General features: G+C 38.5%; 1 pseudogene; it reads left to right on the plus strand.

Moving 5' to 3' along the window:
* Nucleotides 1–4,095: 4,095 nt before the first annotated feature.
* On the plus strand, nucleotides 4,096–5,097 carry LOC122741423 (annotated as a pseudogene).
* The last annotated feature ends 1,219 nt before the right edge of the window (nucleotides 5,098–6,316 follow it).

A 6,316-nucleotide genomic window follows, 5' to 3' on the forward strand; every position in this document is an offset into this window, starting at 1 on the left:
CAATCAGACAAGAAAAAGAAATTGAAAAAACATAGGCAATGAGGAAATAAAACTATTCCTTTATTATATACTTAGAGAATGGTGGAGAGACAACTAAAAACTAGTCAAAATAATTATCAACTTCAGCAAAGTTGCAAATTATAAAATAAGCCTACATAAATCATCAACATTTCTATATAGTTCTAACAAAATCCAAAAAGAATAAATATAAAGAGAAATTCTATTAAAATAACTGCAGATAGTACAAAATACTTAGGAGTCTGCCTGCCAAGACACACACAGGAAATCAAAGAACACAATTACCAATTCTATTCATACAAATAAAGATAGATCTAAAATAATTGGAGAAATATCCATTGCTCATGGTTAGGCCGAACCAATATAAGAAAAATGTCGATGCCACCTCAATGAATTTATTTATTCAGTACCTTACCAACAAAACTGCCAAAAATTACTTAATAAAATTAGAAAAAATAAAATTTATCTGAAGGATGAAATATCAAAAATAGCAAAGGAATCATTTTCTAAAATGTGAAGGAAGAGTGCCTAGCATTACCAGATCTCACACTATATTACAAAGTGACAATAATCAAAACAATTTGGTTTGAGATAAGAAAGAGAACAAATGATCATTGGAACATATTAGGTTCATAATGCACATAAGCAAATTAGCACAGTAAACTAGTGTTTGATAACCCCCAAAATTCCAGTTATCAGGGCAAGAATTAACTATTTGACAAAAAGTCCTCAGAAAACTATAAAGTAAACTAGCAGAAACCAACATCTCACACTACATACCAAGATAAACTCAAAATGACTACGTGATTTAGACCTAAAAGATATTATAAACAAATTAGGGAAGCATGGAAAATTTTCCTGTCATAGTTATGGATAAGAGAAGAGTTCATGACCAAATGAAAGATAGAGAAGTTTTCAGGAGGTAAAATGAATAATTTTGGTTACAAAAAAAAATTTAGAAAATTTTTGTACAAATAAAATAAATGAAGCTAAAAGTAGAAGAATAGCAGGAAATTTTTGGGGGGGCAGATTTTGTCACAAGTTTCTCTAATAAAAGTCTCATTTCTCAAATATATAAGGAACTGAATGAAAATTTTAAGAATAAGGGCCATTCCCCCAATAAATAAATGGCCAAGAGATATAAACAGGAAGTTTTCAGAGGAAGAAATCAAAGCTATCAAATCATATGAAAAAAGGTTCTAAATTACTAATACTTAATGAAGGACAAATTTAAATAAGTCCTAAGGGACTACCTCATACAAACTAGATTGGCTGACAGAATGGGAAAATAAAAAATACTGGAAATTTGTGCAAAAATATGTGCATTGGTGCACTGTGAGCAGAACTGTGAACTGGTCTAACCATTCTGAAAAGCAATCTTGAACTATGCCCTAAAAGTTATAGGACTTTGCATTCCCCTTGAATCCAACAAATATTAGTACAAAGACTGTATCCCCAAAAAGATCAAAGGAAAAGGGCTCATATATGCAAAAATATTTACAGCAACTTTTTGTGGTGGCAAAGAACTAGAAATTAAGGGAATGTTCATCAATTGGGGAATGGCTAAACAAAGTATGGTATATGAATCTGATGGACTACTATTGAGCTATAAAAAGTGAGGGTTTCACAAAAACTTGAGAAGATCTGTATGAACTAAAGCAAAGTGAAGTGAGCAGAACCAGAATAATTTACAAAGTATCAGCAATATAGTAAAGATAAGCAACTGTGAAAGACTTAGTGATTCTGATCAATACAGTGATCCACCAAAATTCCAAAACAGTCCTGACGAAAAATGCTATCCACCTTCAGACAGAGAAATAATGAACTCAGAGTGCAAACTGAAGCATGTTTTTTTCTCTTCTTTTTTTCAGAACTTGACTAATGCAGAAATATGTTTGCAATACTTCATATGTATAAGGTGTGTTGTAATTCTTGCCTTTTCAGTGGGTGGAGGAAGGGGTGGAGAGAGGGAGAGAATTTGGAACTGAAAATAAAAATTGAATTTTAATTTTTTTTTCAAATTCACCCTTTCCTTTTCATTTGTTTCATGAGCCCTGTAGCATAATACATCTTCATTTTACAACCAGATTGCCTCCTCCAGTCTTTTCTAGGCAAGTGCTATGAAGGTTAATTTTGCTCAAATAATGCTTTCTTCATTCATGTAGTTAATGAGAACTCCACTAGAAGTAGATAGGTAGAACAGTGAATAGATTGTCATCAGGAGTTAAGAAGACCTAAGTACAAATCCAGCCTGAAACATGTCCTAATGGTATGACCCTGGACAAGTCACTTAACCTCTGTCTGCCTCAGTATTCTCAACTATAAAATGGGGATATTAATAGCACTTAATTCCGAGGCTTGTGAAGATCAAATGATTTGATATTTACAAAATGCTTACAACAGTGCCTGGTACATAGTCAGTGCTGAATATATGTTTCTTCCCTTTCCTATCCCCACCCCAACCACACCCTTCATGAAGGTTATCATCAAGAAGAAGAATCTGCATGTACAAAAATTACTCTTGCTTTTAAAAACAGGCTATATAAAGTGTTAGTCAATAAACATATACCAATCACCTACTATGTGCCAGGTTCTGTGCTAAGAGCTGGGGGTACAAATATCATAATGATCACTGCTCCATGCTGTTCCTCCCAGCTAAAATGCCCTTCTACCCATCTTCCCTTATCTCACTCTAACTCATCCCTCAAAGTTCACTTCAAGTCCCACCAGCCCACAGTAGTCTCTCCTTTCTCTATAGAGTATTTACAGTCATCATTATACAAGCTTCTAATAATCTCTCTTTGACTTCAGTGTCCTCCACCTAGAATGTAAGCTGCTTGAAGGTAGGCACCAAGTTTCTTTTGTCTTATGGAAGCAGCCAAATAAGAGGTGCTTATAATGCACTTGATGGCCTATTCATCCCCTGGAACACTGTCTCTCATTGCCAGGAATTAGGGGATTCAAAATATCTAGAACCTTCCTTCTACTATTACTCACAATGGAATAAAATTCAGCATAAGATACCCATCTCTTGAATATTAGATTCAAACTTTAAAAGTTTACAGATAGAGTAGATAGGAGATGCATGGGGAGAGAGCAGAAAGGTTCCATCATCCACAGCAAATGACAGGTTTCTGAGAAATAAACCTTGAATGGAAAATAAGGCTGAAGCAATTTTTTTCATGCGGTGTTGAAATGGGTCATTGAAAGCATTTGTTAGGGCTGTGGGGTTTTCAAAGAGCAGTGACAAGACTACAAATTTGGTTTGTTCAAGAAAATTGGATTGAGGAAGTTATCAGGGGTTTATTCCCTTGAAAATATGATGCTCATTTGTGTTAGAGTTTTGAAATATGTACCTTGATAAGAAGTCCTCTCTGATGTTCATCACACCAATAGACTTTCCACTTATGGTTCCCCAGAGGCAAAATGAAATTTGAACTCTAAGAGGAAAATGGCAGGGACTGGGGCAAGACTTTTACCCAATCTAGCCTTGTGATGCTGAGAGTGGGACCTTGAGACTTTTAAGAGATCTGGGAAGAGCATAAGTGTTTCTGCTGCCTATGCCAATCATCCAGGATCTTCCCATTCTGTATCATCTTCTTGGCCCATGCTAATTAGATTATAAAATAGTTTTATTTGTACCTAAGTCATACAACATTTTGAAAACAAGAAGCAAAGAAATTCTAGAACTATACGATGCCTTACCATGTTGTAAGTACTATACATTAAGTATATAGGCATAGATTAGCACCTTGTACGTGACTAGGTGACTAAGAAATGTTTGTTGAATTGTCAGTGAGTCAACTAATATTCAAGCACTTACTATGTGCCAGTCTTTGTGTTAAGAATCAGGGTTGCAGGGCAGCTAGGTGGCGCAGTGGATAGAGCACCGGCCCTGGATTCAGGAGAACCTAAGTTCAAATCTGGCCTCAGACATTTGACACTTACTAGCTGTGTGACTCTGGGCAAGTCACTTAACCCCCATTGCCCCACGAAAAAAAGAATCAGGGTTGCTCTCAGCTCCTCTCCCAAGCTCAGTACCAGGATCTGCTGCTTCAGTCACATCCCTGAATCAAGATGGTTAAGGTCAGAGTCAATGGATTTGGCCCTATTAAATGCCTGGTGAGCAGGGCTGCATTCAACTCTGGTGGAGGAGACATCATGGCCATCAATGAACCCTTCATTGACCTTAATTACAAGGTTTATATGTTTCAATATGATTCCATCCATAGCAAGCTCAAGGGCACTGTCGAGGCTGAGAGTGGAAAACTGCTGATCAATGGAAAAGCCATTACTATCTTCCAGGAGCAGGACCCCACCAATATTAAATGGGGAGATGCTGGAACCAAGCATATTGCAGAGTCTACTGATGTCTTTATCACCATGGAAAAGGCTGGGGCTCACTTGAAGGGTGGAGCCAAGAGGGTCATTATTTCTGCCCTTTCTGCTGATGCCCCAATGTTCATGATGGGAATGAACCATGAGAAATATAATAATTCCCTTAAGATTGTTAGTAACACCTCCTGAACTACCAACTACTTGGCCCCATTGGCCAAGGTCATTCATGACAAGTTTGGCATTGTGGAAGGACTCATGACTACAATGCATGTCATTATTGCTATCCAGAAGACAGTAGATGAACCCTCTGGCCAGCTGTGGCGTGATCGGCATGGTGCTGCCCAGAATATCATCCCTGCTTCCACTGGTGCTACTAAGGCTGTAGGCAAGGTCATACCTGAACTGAATGGGAAGCTCACAGGCATGGCTTTTTGTGTTCCTACTCCCACTGTGTCTGCTGTGGATCTGACCTGCCACCTGGGAAAACCTGCCAAATATAACGATATCAAGAAAGTGGCAAAGCAAGCACCAGAGGGACCGTTGAAGGGCATCTTGGGCTACACAGAGGACCAGGTTGTATCCTGTGACTTTAACAGTAACACCCACTCTTCTACCTTTGATGCTGGTGCTGGCATTGTCCTCAACGACCATTTTGTGAAACTCATTTCCTGGTATGACAATGAGTACGATTACAGCAACAATGTAGTAGACCTCATGGTCTACATGGCCTCCAAAGAGTAAAGTGGAAAGCCATGGGTCTTCATCCCTGGCCAAAAGAGGAATTCCACCACTGGGGATCCCACATCCCTAACCTGTGTTACTGTACTGGGGACCCCTTGCCCCATTCACATTGTTGTCACAAACCACCCCAGTAGTAGGGAGTCCTATATTGTGTACCATCAATAAAGTCACCATAATCAGTGAAAAAAAAAGAATCGGGGTTATGGGGGGCGGGGAACAACCATGGTCTCTTCCCTCAAGAAGTTTACAGAGAAGACAATATGAAATAACTACATATATACAAGATATATACAGTGTAAGTGGAAGACAATCTAGGGGGAAAGCCCTAATGATTAGGGAGGAAAAAGATGGGAACTCTGAAAGGGCTCTAGTAGAAGGAGGGATTTGAACTGAGTATTGAAGGAAGCTGGGAAAGTTCGGAATAGGAGATGATGAGAGAGAACATTCCAGGCAAATCCATGAAATTGGAGATATGAAGTGTCTTGTGTGAGGAAGAGTGAGCAGGACATTGTAACTGGGTGGTAGTATATATAGAAGTAAATATTGTCAAATTGCCTGCCTGGGGCCTGAATCTCTTCTATTAACTTCCTTGAAGAGTGGTCAACTACCTCTAGTGAAAAGGAACTCCCGAAATACAAAAATTGGGATAAGAGCTGGATGAGATGCCATGGGCAAGGGAAGGTTAAGGATGCGTAAAAAAGTGAACGTGTTTGTAGGCAGCAAGTAAGATGCCAGTTGATAGGGAAAGACTGAAGATTAGAGAAAAGTCCATTGACTTGAAGAGGAAACTCTCAAAGGAAAAAGAGTTGGAATGGGTTGAAAGCCACAAAAGGAATGATTGTCCATTGGATTAAAGGCCTCCTCATCCTCTGAAAATGGAATCAAGTAGAAGAATGAGTAGAGGAGGTTCTGAGGGATATAAAGGAGCTCACTATGAATGCCTCCAATTTCTCAGGATAGTAAAAAAAAAAAGTCAACTAGATTCCCTCCTCTAGACTTTCCTATTAGATATCACAGTAGTTAAGAGCACTAGACTAAGACAGGAAGATCTGAGTTCAAGTCCCACTTCAGACACTTATTAGCTGTGTGACCCATGACAAGTCACTTAACCTCTTTGCCTCAGTTCCCTTATCTGAAAAATGGGGATAATAATAACACTTATCCCATAGAGCTATAGAGAGGATCAAGTGAGATGTTTGGAAAGTGTTCTGCAAACCTT

Source organism: Dromiciops gliroides, chromosome 2, assembly GCF_019393635.1.
Source record: "Dromiciops gliroides isolate mDroGli1 chromosome 2, mDroGli1.pri, whole genome shotgun sequence".
Classification (NCBI taxonomy): domain Eukaryota; kingdom Metazoa; phylum Chordata; class Mammalia; order Microbiotheria; family Microbiotheriidae; genus Dromiciops; species Dromiciops gliroides.